At 46.4% G+C, this 15,967-nt stretch overlaps 1 pseudogene; it reads right to left on the bottom strand.

The window, feature by feature from the left end:
- Window positions 1-213: 213 nt before the first annotated feature.
- Window positions 214-1,181, bottom strand: LOC114083340 (olfactory receptor 11L1-like; annotated as a pseudogene).
- Window positions 1,182-15,967: the final 14,786 nt, after the last annotated feature.

Raw genomic sequence — 15,967 nt, 5'->3', positions numbered from 1 at the left:
AATTTTGCCCCCTAGCGACATATGCCTAAAGACGGAAGGTCCCCACACAGAGGCCCATCTTCTGATGTCTCATGGGCGGGGGACCTCAAGTCACTGATTCCTTACAGCCGCAGGACCCTCTGCACACTAGCAGGGATGCTCAGCCTGGGCTCCGAAACCAGAGTCCTGGTCCTGCCTTGGCCCCAGGAGCTGCTGCTTGCAGACTCTCCCTACCTAATGAAGACCTGTCCTCTCACTCTGACTCCACAGCAGCCGTGCTGCCTTCTGATGGCTTTTCTAACAGCCTCCTTGAAGTCTTTGTTCCTCAAGCTGTAGATGACTGGGTTCATCAGTGGTGTGACCACGGTATAGAAGACAGAGATGATCTTGTTGATTTCGGGTGACAGGTGGGCACTGGGGCGCACGTACATGGAGATCATGGTCCCATAGTAGATGGTGACAACAGCCAGGTGGGACCCACAGGTGGAGAAGGTCTTCCTCTGTCCAGAAGCTGAAGGGAACTTCAAAATGGAGGACAAAATGAAGACATAGGACATGAGGGTCAGGAGAAAGCAGACGCACAGCACTGCGACCGACAGGACAAAGATGGCCATCTCAGTGACGTGGGCACTGGAGCAGGAGAGTTGCCTGAGCGGCGGGAGGTCACAGAAGAAGTGGTTGATCTGGTTGGGCCCACAGAAGTCCAGCTGGGAAATCATCATGGATGGCAGAAAGCCTGTGCCTACCCCTGTCAACCAGCAGAGGGCCACCAGGTGCCTGAAGGTGTCAGGGCTCATGAGGAAGGGGTAGTGTAGTGGACTGCAGATGGCCAGGTACCGGTCATAGGCCATCATGGCCAGGAGGAAACACTCAGTAGTCCCAGAGAACACGAAGAAGTAGAGCTGCACCATACAGGTGGAGAAGGAGATGGCCCGGCCCCAGGAGGCCAGGTTGGCCAGGAGAAGGGGCACAATGGTGGACATGTACCAGATCTCCAGAAAAGAGAGGTGCTGGAGGAACGTGTACATGGGGGAGTGCAGGCGCCGGTCCTGGCTCACCACTGCGATGATGACGATGTTCCCAGTGAGGGTCAGGAGGTAGATGAGTAGGAAAATGGTGAAGAGCAGGGTCTGCCACTCCTGAAGGGTCCGGAATCCGAGCAGCTGAAACTCGGTGACCGCAGACACATTTGGGGCTTGCATCATCTGGGGGCAGGGAGTGCAGAAAACATGTATGAAAAGCACAGGGTGCGAGGACAAGAATATTATGACCTCTGGTGTTTGGACCTTCAGGGCTTTTTGTTTTGTTTTAGGTTTGCATGTGCTGCTCTTGGGAGGTTCAAATGCACAATCCCATGCTCCTTTTATTTGACCACAATTGGATCTGCAGATCAATGGCTCCGGGCTTCCTGACCCAGTCACTCCTCTGTCTCCTCAGTGAGGATTGCAAATGTGTTCTGTTTTCAAACCTCAGCATGGCCTTGTCTCTCTGTACCTTCAGCAAGTGATCTATTTGACCAGAAGCCTGGGGTCCCCATGGGAGCACGTGCAGACTTAGGCCACTACCACCCCCACCTACCGCCTTTTGTCCGGTTCCTCTGTACCCTGAAGGAGTGGTGTGCATGGGTCTCGGCCTGTCCCTCACTTGGGCTGTGTCCTCCCCCACGCCAGGAGGTGCTGCAGATTTCCAGCTCACCCTCTCCTGTCCAGCAGTGGCCACCTCTCTGCTGGAGTTGTTCCAGTTTGCCAAAAGCCTGGTTTCCGCTCCCTGTAAACGAGAGGTAAAGCACACCATCAAGGTCCAGCTGTGCTGCCTCCGTGGGCGGCCCACCCCCGTGGACTCCTTCCCTGGTGGAGACCGTCCCTTCCTTCAGTGGCCCTTAGTCCTCTGCTTCATTTATGAGTTGGTTTGTGCATTTGCTTGTTGTAGTGGGGGTTGAACTCGGGCCTCACTCGTGCAAGCCAAGTGCTCTACCACTGAGCTCCACCCCAGCCCTTTCGATTTTAGACAGAGTCTCACCAGTTGCCCAGGCTGGCCTTGCACTTGCCACCCTCCTGCCTCTGCCTCCGAGAAGCTGGGATCACAGGCGTGATCACCACCACCCCCAGCTCCTCTGCTTGCTTTGTCCACTACTCTTAGGATCCCTCCCTCTTCCTCATCAGCTCGTCACTTAATATCCGTGACCTTCCTCTGGGTTCCACCGTAGCTGGCTCTTCACGTTTGCAAACTCTCAGGGTTTACAGCAGCTCAACATGCAGCTCTTGACTTTACTCATTCATTCATTCATGGTGCTGGAGTTACACCGGACCTCCTGCTAGCCTGACTCTAGGTTCAGTCTCTCAGCTCTTAACTTTCAATTTCACATGTCAGTCTTGAATATTAGTGTGCAAACAGCTGTCCCATCTGAAATGCACCCACAGATGTCCACTCAGCTCCTGAGCCTTCTGTGACCTCACCTCCCAAAGCTGCCCACCAGACCCTTGGTGCAGCTGTCCACCCCCACTAGGGGGCACTCTTCACCAGTCGCTCAACCAGAAACCTTGACTTTGACCCAATATTAGACTGTTCTGCAAAATCAGCTGGCTCCACCTGCAACTATTTCCAGGTCCAGGGGATTCACTATTATCCGCCCACTTTGCTTGCTGCCTGGAATAGGTGCCACCATCTCTCACCCTGATGGCTGCAGCGCTATCCCTGCGGCCCTCCATGACCACCGTTCCCTACTCAGTAACTCAGTCTCTGTGAGGAAGTGAAAGCCCATCTTACACAGGGGCACAGAGGAGCTGCAGATTGTCCCTGGTTGGTGAACAGAACACTGGCCAGTCCACACACTCCCCTGAAGACCCCCTCTTCTGCTGATTTGCCACTTTATTCATCATCTCTAAGACTGCGGTTCATTTTTTGTTTGTTTGTTTGTTTGTTTTTGCTGTGTTCTGTTTTCTCCTCTCATGCTTGGGCAAAAGCATCAGGAAGGCTATGTCCACTGAACATGGAACCTTTACATGGACTAAGACGACATCGTAAGCTCTATGAAGCTGCCTTCAGGAGCCCAGCATGGAGCAGGAAGCCTCATGCACACACTGGATCTCTTAAATCCAGCTCAAGTTGAGGCCATGGGGACCCCAAGGCATTCTTGGTTGGCTGGGCCCTGTGGGTCCTCTGCCCTGCCTCTCACACCTGGGTCTGCTCTTCTCCTTGCCCATTTGGCTCCTGACTCTCATCTCCTCTGGGTTCTTTTAGCCACCCAGATCTTGCTTTTCTGTCCCCCTTCACAGGTCCCTGGGATATTGTCCCTGGACATGTCTGTGGGCTCATTTCCCACATCCTTTTGCCCCTTCAGAGACTACTTCCTGCCTGAAGTCTGGAGGAGCTGGTCACCTGTGTGACTAGCAGGTGACACACATCCAAGGCAAGTGCTGCCCCTTGGCCTGAAGAGCATATCCCAGCAGTTCTGCCTCTGACCTTCGCATGACAACCAGGGGATGCTGGATGCTAGAATTTAACCACATAGAAGGATTTGCTCCAAGACTGGGTGATACTTAGAAGCTGTCTGGGCACAGAGCCATGATACAGCTACGCCCCCAGATTCTTGTAGTAATTAACTATGCCATCTTGGAACATGGTCTTTTCCTGCCTTGGTTTTCTCACTTTTTTGTGTGTGACATTATCATGTAATTAAGTACATCTATTTACTGTTCCTTTTAAATGTAATATCCTGCTTATCTCACTCACTTTTACAGACCCTTATATACAGCTTATATCATACTTTTATTACCATTGACCTTGATCATGAATAAATTAAAAATAAATCATTTAGCCATGGGGAAGTATGATATGCAGGTTTGTGAGACCCCAATAAAAGCAAACAAGCACAGCATCCCACTAGACTAAGTTTACAGGGTTTTGGGCTCAGTTTCCCAGTTAAAGTTCCTTTTTGGGGGGAAGGGTACTGGGGAATGAACTCAGGGGCACTCAACCACTGAACCACATCGCCAGCCCTATTTTGTATTTTATTTAGAGACAGGTCTCACTGACTTGCTTAACACCTTGATATTGCTGAGGCTGTCTTTGAACTCCAAATCCTCCTGTCTTAGCCTCCTGAGCCTCTGGGATTACAGAAGTGCACCACAGCTCCTGGCTAAACTTTCTCTTATATGTTCAAATGCAACAAGAAACTAAACTTATTTAATTATCATTCATTGCTTAAATACTTTCAATAATAAACTCACTACAATTACTTAAATATTATTTCCAACTTTTAAAATTAGCTTCATTAGCCGGGTGCTGTGGCACATGCCTATAATCCAGGAGGATTGAGAGTTCAGAGCCAGCTTCAGCAAAAGCAAGGCCTAAGCAACTCAGTGAGACCCTGCTTCTAAATAAAATACAAAATAGGGCTGGGAATGTGGCTGGGAATGTGGCTCAGTGGTCAATCCCTGGTACCAAAAAAAAAAAAAAAAGGGTGGGGGGGAAAGAAAAGAAAAAGAAAAAAAAAATAGCTTCATTACATTAGCAGAAAAGAATAAAAATTGCCTCTCAGAACACTGCCTGCTTCAGTACTAGGGCAACCAGCATAACCTCAGGTCTAATTCTGTACTTTCTTTTCCAAATTATATGAGAATAAACACAATCAAGAATGTTACTGTTTTTATATGCCATCTGCTTACGGTACATTAAATGGCCTTTGATGTCTCAGGAAAACTTCTTAAGTTTTTGTTTTTTGGTCATTATAGTTTTATATTCCAGCAACTTTAGGCAAGATCATCTCTTTTCACGTAGGCAGAGCATGTGTGAAGGCTCAAGTTGCCTTGACAAGGAGGAATCCACAACCATAGCCAGGAAACTGTGCCCTTGGATGTGAAACACATACCATGCTGATTTTCTCCTTGAAAAGCTGCCTCATCTGCACACGCCTCCCCTGCTGTCCCTCTGGCCATCACACGGAGACCCAAGGGCTGCTGCTCTGAAAGCTGCCTTGCCCTCCTCTGACCCAAAGTCCGCCTGCATTTTCCTTGTGAGAGCTGGAACTTGTCTCTCCTGCTGGTGTCTGGCTCTGGGTGGAGCGGACTTCTCCTTTCAGTAACCCTGGGTATCTTGGGGACCTGGCCCTTCCGAGAATCCTTTTCCCCAATGTGTTCTATAATTTGCCAATCAAGTCTGTAAACAATGAAAGATTGAGATTCCTCTGTGTCCACTGAGGAATTTGTTGTGGATAAAACGTTGAGATAGAAGCAATTCGTACATTCTTTTTGAAATGGATTTTTTTTTTTAACTTAGAATGGGTCCTACCTTTGCTATAATATATGTATGTATATGTGTATATATGTGTATGTGTACATGTATACATGTATGTGACAGCAAAGGTAGGACACATATACAAATACACATATATGTATATACATATGCATAATATGTGCAAACTAACTCATTCAATTAAAGAAATCTTACAAAAGCTCATTCTTTTTTTTTTTGGAACTGGGGATTGAACTCAGGGACACTCTACCACTGAGCCTACATCCTCAGCCCTATTTTTTATTTTATTTAGAGACAGTGTCTCATTGAGTTGCTTAGCACCTCGCCATTGCTGAGGCTGGCTTTGAACTCTCGATCCTCCTGTATCAGCCTCCTAAACCTCTGGGATTACAGGCATGTGCACCATACCCAGCTCAAAAGGTCATTCTTGGGCTGGGGATAGAGCACAGTTGGTAGAGTGCTTACTTCAAATGCATAAATAAGGTCCTGAGTTCAATTCCCAGCACCACAAAAAAAAAAAAAAAAAAAAAAAACTCATTCTTAGTGAATCTCTCAACCTAAGAAAATGTAATATATGAATTAAGGATGAATTGAAAAAGATTATCAACCCAGCTCTTAAGTGTAGGAGGATTTATTTTTAATCTAAGTATGTGGAAGTCTGTCTACTTAAGGTTCAATTTATTAATATTTCTAGTTAAAGTGATTTTGAATATTTCAGTTTAAAAGAAAGTGATAAAGAAGTTAAAAAAAAACCTCATTTTTACTTTTTTAATCTATCATTAATTGAATAAATACATGTATATTTAGCACCTACTACATGCTTTAACCTCTTTCAGGTATTAGGATACACCAGGGAATCACACAAATAACATGACAGTGTAGTCTACATCATTACTTATTTGTGGATGCTGATTTGATTAATATACAGTTTTTTTAAAATATGATTTATATGTATAATTTTAGAAAATTTGGAAAAAGAAAGAAACTACAGACAAAATGTATATTTCCAAATACCCAGAGTGCTATCACCTAGAGTCAGGCTCCTGGTGCTCTGCCTTAGACACTCCTCCTGTGGCTCACCTACTGGGTCACACAGCAGGGGTTCTAGTCTATAGTCTGTAGCTTGGCTTTTCTGCAGGTCTTTTTTTTTTTTTTTTTTTTTAATGGTTAATGTCCAGCCTGGCGTGGTGGCGCATGCGTATAATCCCAGTGGTTTGGGAGGCTGAGGCAGGAGGATCGCAAATTCAAAGCCAGCCCCAGCAACTTAGCAAGGCGCTAAGTAACTCAGTGAGACCCTGTCTCTAAATAAAATACAAAATACAGCTGGGATCTGGCTCAGTGGTCAAGTGTCCCTGAGTTCAACCCCGGGAACCACTCCCCACCAAAATAATAATAATAGTTAATGTCTGTGATAGGCCTTTTCTCTCTATAGTGGGAAAATTAATATACTGTTTATGGATCCTGTTTCAGGATAGACCATTTCCATCTGATGTCATTATAGCTCTTCTAAAACCTGAGTGCTTGCAGAGAGAGGCTTGGTAGGGCCTGCAAAGCAGATTGTGTATTCTTTCTTTGTCAGCTGCAGAAATAACGTGACAGACCTATGTGCAGGTCAACCCCAGCTGGAGAAAAGAAGAAGGCCAGCTGCAGGCTTTCAAAGACCATCTCAGCTCACCTCCAAGGCCAGAGGGGCCCTGGGATAAAGCAATGCGCACAGTCACCACTAGAATATATCAGCTGCACAAGTCAGTCCAGCTGCCCAGTGAGAGCTGGTCATGGCAGGCAAGGGCATCAGGAAGCTACCAACCAATGTTCCGCCATGTCATGCCAGGGTGGGCTTCCCTATCCTGCAGCAAGGAGACACTAGCTGGAGACATATTGTCTCTAGAAGGAAGGGAATATTGACATGGCTTGAAATGTATAAAGTGCAGGGCACAGTGTGCATTTGTATGTTCCCACAGGATTAAAGACATCAACCTGTGTGCACCCACAGGCTGCAGGAACTTAGTTTTGGAAGGCCCTGCTCTGTGCTCCTCTCCCACTCAGTCATTGCTATGGTGTGGCTCTTACTTGTCCCTCAAGGGTTCATCTGCGGGAGTGTGGGTGAGCCCCAGAGAGATGGAGATAGAGCCAACAGGGCCAGCCAGAGCCTGTGCCATGCTGTTTGGACTTTCAGTCACCAAAAGTATCAGCTAAATTGTTCTTTTCCTTATAAAGTCAACCCATCTCACGTATCATGTTAAAGTAATGCAAAATGAACTCATGCATTCATCTTCCCCTCTTACTCCCAGCCCAAGTCACATGGTCATTCTTTCCAAGAAGCTTTTCTTCCTATGTGCATCATGATTTCTGAGAGTGACTCAAGATAGTAATATGTCCTAAGAAATGCTCATTTGTAGTCATTAACTTCATAGTGGATCAAGCATCCTGTTACTGGCTTCTCATTTTGAATGTGGCACACTTATTTTTGAATTGCATATTAATTAAGAATTATGTTGTGAAATTGGGTATGGTGTAGTCTTCCTGCAATCCCAGCAACTTGGGAAACTGAAGCATGAGGATAGTATGTTCTAGGCCAGCTTTAGAAACTTTGCAAGACCCCATCTCAAAACAAGAATTTAAAAACAAGCTGGGAAAGTAAATCAATGGTAGAATACTCCTGAGTTGAATCCTCATTAACACACGTACACACACAAGGTTATACTGTTGAATTAAACATAAATATCCATTTGTGCATCACACTAAATTAATACATTTACTAATGTGTAAATATTTAAATTTTATCTTGGATTAATATTTCAATTTTTTATATATTTTCCAGTAAATTTTAATTTTTTTCTTCATAGGTACATAGTTGATTAATTTATTGCTGCACAGAGAAGTTTGAAATTCTGAAATGAGTTAGCACCATGATATTGGTGATATTATGAGTAGCCTGGCTATGTTGTGGTAACTGCAGTAGATATTTTGGTTCAATAAAAGGAAATGTGTCTAAAACTCAGGCTGAAGTTGCATGCAAGACTATCTATTGCTTAGGTATTACAGAAGGACAGATGATTTGATAGATGGATAGACAACCAAGTGTTTTCTAAAATTTAATTCTATAATTTCATAGACAAAATGATCCTGAACTAAGGTGGAGACACAGTTTGTTGACAAAACCTAAACTCAAATTTGTCAGTATAGGAATTGCCTCAGCACAGGGTCGCAGGGGAGGGATTTCCCAGGAGTGCCAATCAAGGCTTTACTGCCCCAAAGCCCCAGCCCCTCATCCTAACACTGCACCATTGCTAACCTGCCGAGAGGGCTTGATGTGCAATGGGTACGTTAGATGTCCAAGTCCTGCAACCTAAGTTATTGGAAGAATTATTGTCACATATATTATTTTTATTTCTATTTTTTTATAAAGGACTGGGATTATCTTAATAGTCTATGTCATTTCTTGCTGCATTGTCTGTGTACCTATTTGATCCCCTGGGCTATTATGAATAATGCTTTGCACTCTTCCCAGCAGAGTGAGAGATGACATTGTATTTTATCAATATGTTAATGTCCCAGGAAAAATTGGGCAAAATGATTTCTTTTAAAAATTAGAACCATTCTCTGGAATCAAGTAATTGAGTTAAACTAGTGAATTAGCTGAAGCAACCAGCCACAGAGGATAAATGAACAGGCTTGGAACCACCAGTCACTCTTTCCAGGACAGTCCCATCCTGAAACTGGCAGCCCACTTGCTGTTATCCTGTCACCACCTGGCCCATAACTAGAGAGGGAGCCTTACAGAGGAACAGCTCTGTTTGGAACACGCCCTGGAGATAAGGAAACTCAGAACAATTAGCCCCTGAAGACAACAGTGTCTCCAGAGACCTGCACTTCCTCTTCTTTCTCCCATGGTGTTCTGTGGCTGGGGAGCATCCACTGGGTCACATCAGAGCCACATGCTCCACTCTTAGTTTCCACCATGCCTTATGTAGAATCCATGTCACCATAGGGAACAGGCAGAGAAGTCTGTGTGAGCACCAGGGTCACTGCAGGGGCAGGTGGGAACATGGGGTTTGCAAGTTGTCTCAGCTTCAACTGCTCTTGGGACAGTCACAGGATTGTAGATGCTACATCAATAGAATGAAGCTCCAAGGGACACCAAGGGACGAGAACTCGTGATGATTACACAAGCCCTTCAAGGTCCCATCCCACCAGGCAGCTCAAGGGCTGGTAAGGGAGGCCCATGGGGAAGAGGCCAAAGCAGGCACAGCAGGTGATGAACCTGCCGCAGGTTAGACAGAGGGCATCCACCAGGGCTGGGACGGCTTCCGGATGTAACTGCTGGGACGCGGCTGTCACCACCACATCCACCTAGGAAGATCAGCTCTTCAGAGTAATTTTACTTGTAAAGTTAAATTTTGGATGAATATTGCTTTTGAAGGGCCTAGTTAGGGTCACCTACCTTTACTTATACACTTTGAAAATATGTCCATTTCCAAAATAAGTTTATGCCAGAATCTCTAATCTTTTGGATTTTTTGTTGTTCTTTGGTTTTTGTTTCTTTTTCTTTTTTTTTTTTTTTTTAGGTGATCCTTTTTTTTTTCTCTCTCTCTCTCTTTTTTTTTTTTTTTGCATTACAATTCTTAATACACCTTTATACCACAATTTATCATACTTCTGTTTGTATATAAGATATGTTGACACTTGTTTCTTTATTTAAGTGTTTTACCTCCTGTTTCCACTTTGGGGAAACCACCTTCAAACACCATGATGAGTTTTTTCCTGATTTCCCTCCCACCTTGCCTCGAATTAATCCAATAACTATGTCCTTTATCTTCCTTTAAATGTCATAGAAGGCAGAAGAAAATTGTTTTTCCTTTGGCTCATGGTTTTTCCTTCTTGTCCTGCAGTGGAATTTGTGGGAGACCCATACATTCAGACCCTCTTAGCATGGACCTGCAGCAGGAGTGCTCAGGGCCAAGGCATGTTTCTGTATTAAATGTCATCCACAACTGCACGGTGTGAAGCCTGGACCTGCTCTGGCGGCCTCTGAAGAAGTGTGCAAGTCCGTGGCCTGGAGAAGTGCCCCCGCCTTTCTCCTGCGTTTCGCACAGACTGGAGACTGGATCCATACGAAGGGCTGGGGTGGCCTCTAAGCTCCCTAGAGAGCTTCCCGGACACCTTGCCCAGTGGAGGCCAGGGAGGCCTGGCATATGTGTCTTCCATTTGTCAGATGGACAATGGGCCTTGTGCAGCTGCAGTCAGGGCTGGGCTGCCTCTAAAAGCCAGAAGAGCACCCCATGACTTTGCTGTGCCATTCCACCCCAGCTGCCCTGGGATGTCCCTGAGGATATACAAAGCCTCTAGTCCACACTGACCCAAGGGCTTCCACACTGACTGCCTCATCGGCAGTGTAGACATACTGTGTGCGGTGACAATGTGAGTCAGCCATTGGGATCCATTTTCTACCAATAAAAATCACACTTTCTGGAATAGCACACACAACTAGCCCTATCCGGTCTCCCTGGAAGGCCACCTAAGAAGGAGAGATATCAAATTCCTGAGGACCCAGCACACCAGAAAAACAGAGTCCTGCATCTTCGGCCGCTCTCTGCACACTGCTTCCTCTGAATAGAATCCTCGGAATGACAGGGCAGGCTGTATCTGCCAAGCCTCCTGAGCACCAAGTTCAGACATGAGCTCCTTTGTGAGCTTTCAGGCCCATCCCTGGGCTCACATGCTACCTGTGTTCTGCTGCCCCTCCCCCCAGTACTTGGGTCTGGCAATGTCACCCCTCTGTGTCACTATTTTGTCCATGTGCCAGTTTCCCCTGAAGCAGGACGTGCACTCTGGTGCATGGCAGCTGAAATCATCTATTAAACCAGTAAGTGGTGGCCTGCAGCCAGCCTAAGGAACACAGGACAGCACTGTCCAGTCCAGCCCTGTCCACAGCCAGTACTGCTCCCTACATGTGCTCAAGCGGAGACTTTCTCCCACACAGAGCGGATATAAGAGAGATGGCAAGTCTCTCTTGGGCCATCACATATTTTTTTTATATTTCTTATTATATTTATTCCATTAAAAATACTTCCAAAATCTACAAAAGTTAAATGTTCCTCTAATGTAAATTTGCCTCACAACATCCATGGGCCATCACATTTATTAACTTCCTGCAGGAGCTTGACTTGACTTTACTCTGTCCTGGCTCAGAGGAAAGGGACTTGGGAATAAAAATGTGAACAGAATGCATTATTGTCCCTGAATCAGGCAAATTGCATAAAATAATGATACAAACCACTCTTTAAATGTAACATTATCACATAGATACAGTTTGTTGAAATGCAGGTGCGCTACCTGGAGCTCTGGGCATGGAGAGTGCTGGGGAGGGCATCCGCGTCCTCCGTATCCACCTCTGGTAGGCCCTTGGTCCACTTTCACCATCACTGGACCCTGGGAGTGGTCAGAGCTTGGCCCTTCTCCCTGAATTCCTTCCATAGCAGCACCAAGGTGCACTGGGTGCCAGCATCCCTCCCTGGGCAGGGAAGGCAGGTGCTGTGCCTACAGGGAGTAAGAGACCACCTGGGTGGGCCAGGCTTCAGTGGGGCTTCTGGGGAGAAAACGCAGGGCTAGGAGCTCACACTCATTAGGTCAGTGCAATAGAAAACAGGAAACAGGGCTGGAGACACAGTCGCAGTGGAGTGTTTGTCCAGAATGTGCAAGGCCCTGGGTGTGACCCCAGCATGAGCACTGAAAAAGGAAAACCATGAAAAATAAGAGCAGAAAATAGCAAGTGTGGGGAGCTTGTAAAGAAAGTGGAACCCTTGGCACTGTTGGAGAAGCTAGAACTACCTTATGATGTGGAATCCCACCTCCAGGTGCAGACCCACCAGAATAAACCAGGGCCTGGAAAGATTGCATGTGTATCTGTGCTCTTAGAGGCATTCCACATATGGCTGAAATATGGAAGCAGCCCATGAGTTCCCTGACAGAGGAGTTAATAGTCAACTGTGGGGTGTGTGTGTGTGTGTGTGTAAAATGAAACATTGTTATGGTTACACATGAAGAAATCTGCAACATGCTACCATGAGGATGATTGTTGCAGAGGTGACACTGAGTCAAGTAAGTTGACAGGAAAAACGAGTATCAGAGGACGGCACCTGGGTAAGTCACCGGGAGTGGGCAGGATGAGAGGGACAGAAAGCAGAAAGGTGTCGCCAGCCACGGGGCATAGCAAGCAGGAAGTTATTATTTAACAGAGCGACAGCTGTGTACGGTGAAATGTTTAGGAGATTATCATCGTTTTCAACACTATTGATGTATTTAATATTACCGACTCTGTGCTTAAAAACGGGATTGTTAATTTAAAAAAATACATTTTTTTAGTTGTAGTTGGACACGATACCTTTATTTATTTATTTTACGGGGTGCTGAGACTTGAACCCAGTGTCTCACACATGCTAGGTAGGCACTGAGCTACAGCCCCAGCCCCCAGGATAGTAAATTTTTTGTTAAGGGTATTTCACCCCATTAAAAAAAAATGTCAGGATTACAAATGCAGGATGCAATTGCTTAAGTGGAAACAAACAGAGACATTTAACAACCCCAAGCTGGAGGGAAATGCTGAGTCAGACCTGGTGCTCTTGAGGTCTCAGCTCAGGCTGTGGGGCTGGGAGATTGTGGATCCTCAAGCAGAGAGGAGGGTGGGACCCGAGAGAGATGAGGGCCTTGGCCAATAGGGCTCCTCGTAAACAGGAGGCTGTGCAGAGAGACCAGAAGCCCACCCCTGGAAGGAAGCTAAGGCCAGCAGCAGAGGAGAACCGTGGGTTCTGTATTTCAGCCAGCTGATGGCCTCAGAGGAGGCAGGCCAGGGAGGCTAGAGGAGGAGTGGAGGATGGGCAGGGTTCCCCCGGGAGATCCTAAACTCTGCACCCTGAATCGGTCAGGATTAGGGTCAGGAATGGAGAGGCTGAGCATCAGAAACGCGTTAACAACAAGGAATATTGGCACAAAGATTGTTCAGCCTGAAAGAGAGACCATGAGAAACAGGAATTCAAGTTAAATAATCAGATGCCCGGGAGGAGCTTCCCACGGGCTACTATCATCCACCCCACCATTGGCCCACTCCTAAGGGAACTTTGTTTTTAAGAACAATGTTATAGACCTCATTAGCCTCCCAGTGTCAGAAAACAAGCTTAAGAAGCAATTTTATGCCTGGCCCTGTGGTGCACGCCCTAATTACAGTGGCTTGGGAGGCTGAAATGGGAGGATTGGGAGTTCAAAGCGATTCTTATCAACTTAATGAGGCCCTTACCAACCCAGCAAGACCCTGTCTCCAAATAAAATGTTAAAAAAAAAAAAAGCTGTGGATGTGGCTCAGTGGTTAAGCACCCCTGGGCTCAAGCTCTGGTGCCAAAAAAAGAAAAAGAAAGAAAGAAAGAAAACACTTTGAGCTTTGCGCTTAACAGCTCTAAAACAATAAGTGAGCTCCCCTACCTCACCCCAACCTCCTAAAAATCACCATGATCCCACCAGAAATGATGACCTTTCCTTAGCCTGCCAGTCAGATGGGGGTGTCTGGGTTCAAATGACCCTAATAATCAACTTATCCATGCATGGGAGCCAATAGGTTGCTTTATTGTATTTCAAGTTTTGTAAATTAGATATTCCAGCCTCTGCCAGAGCCATGGGGACAGAACAAGATCATACAGTAACACACAGAATGACACAGATATCATGTTGGATGCATAATGGTCACCTCTGAATTCTCTCCTACCTTCTAAACTGTCCCCTCCCCCTGCTAGTATTTGCTGAGTGTCATATGTGCCACTCACTCTATGAAGTCCCAATGACACGGCAGTGAAAACAGGAGCCGGCCCTGACCTGAGGCAGCTCATCTTCTGACTCATTATCCTTGCTCCACTTATTTTGTCATCTCTTTTTCTGTCTTTAATTAAAAATATCCAGCTTATGCCAGGACCTCTCTTTGGCATGTGGTGCCTCTTAGCTCATGTGACCCTCTGCACAGCCTTGTAAGAGGGCCGCAGCCCTGACCTCCAGTGTGAGATGAAATGCAGCAGGGAAAGTGACCCAGCTCATCCCAGCCTCTTAGCAAGTGGCACAGCCTGCAACCTGGAACCAGGTCGGCTTCTCTAATTCCAGGCCCACGGCCCTTTCCCTTTCTTCTCAAACCTCACATCTTCAGTGTCCTGCTCGCACCTGAAGTGCCGATCCATTTCACCTCTCCACCTCACCTTTGGGCAGGCAACCTCAGGGTCCTTTACACCCCACTGACTACCAAAGCCCAGGACAGGATTTGTACTCATAGGCATGAACCTTGGAGGACAGGCCAGGGCCTGAGTCATCTGGCCCAGCCACTCCCTGCAAACTTATCTTGCTGCCACTCCTCAGGCCCAGCATGAGCCTGGCTGGCCGCCTCTGGCCACCTGGTGCCCCAGCTGCCTTCCTCTACACCCGCTGTGTGCACTGGTGGGGGATCTACCTGCAGCTTCACTCACCCTCACACATCAGCAGACCTGGCAGGGTCTGCCTGGACCCTGCAGGCCACTGTAGAGTCCTCTGCTATATTCCTGCAGGACCAGTGGGTGATATTTCTCCCAGGTAATAACTTGTAATGACACATTGGCCTGACTCCGTGCTCATCTCTCCCAGTTGACCTCAAGGCTGCTTTAGAGATGAGGTCCTGGCTCTGTTCCTCATCCTCACGCCTCAGGGTTCCGTGGCTACCAATAAACATAAACATGCACAGACAGACTGATTTGCCAGAAGCACGACCCACTGTCACCTTAAAACTCATCCATACTGAAATTACACTTTGTTCAGATGACAGACACTCCCACCGACCTGCCAGACTTCTGGATGACATTAAAGACCTCATTGTACTCCTACAACTTTGCCTCCCCTTGGGGGAGCAGGTCTTTGGTTAATCCCCTACCTGCTCCTGTCTCAGTCTCCCCCCTCCCATAGATGCACTGATGGTGGTGGGAAATGTGCCTTCCAACTAATACCTTGGATTACCTCTTTCTCACTTCCAGTGTATGCGCTGTCCCAATTGTAATACACCAGTCCATACTGGCTGTCAGCAAATGGGTGCCACATTTTTAAAAATATTTATTTTTTATGTGATGCTGAGGGTGGAACCCAGTGCCTCCCACGTGCTAGGCATGCGCTCTACCATTGTACAACCTCAGTCCCAGTGCCATATTTTTTAAACCTTCAGAATTGTTGCTGGGCTGTAGACCTATCATCATTATGTGCATCTATTCAGGTATCTCCTCTTCAATGGTTTCATTTCTTTATCATTAGAGAATTCACAGAAGATAGAAAAACTAAAGTTGGTGGAAAGAAGATTAAGAAAAATAAGCATACTATATAAAGAAAAAGATTTAAATAATGACTATGCTATAGGAAGACCATGGAGTGGATCAGCAATAAGGAGAGGAAGGAGCTCAGTTATTCTTCAAATCTCCTGACCCTGGAAACATTAGTAGCTGCTCCACTGCGAAGGTGCACGCCCAGACTCCAGGGAGAAAGGCTCAGCTGGGCTCACCCTTAGGCAAGTATGTGCCTCTGTGTCCAGTTCACCTGGAATATCGTGAAGACCACAGAACCGGGCTACAATCAGCTAATTCCCTTCATCGATGCACTTCAGGTTACTTTGTAAAATCTTGTTAAACTTTGGACTTTTAAACTTTTGAGATAAGTAGTCAAATCTCCATGATGCTTCCCTTTCAGA

This window comes from Marmota flaviventris (genome assembly GCF_047511675.1).
Source record: "Marmota flaviventris isolate mMarFla1 chromosome 5 unlocalized genomic scaffold, mMarFla1.hap1 SUPER_5_unloc_1, whole genome shotgun sequence".
NCBI classification, from domain to species: Eukaryota; Metazoa; Chordata; class Mammalia; order Rodentia; family Sciuridae; genus Marmota; species Marmota flaviventris.
This window is presented reverse-complemented; position numbering and strand designations above follow the sequence as displayed.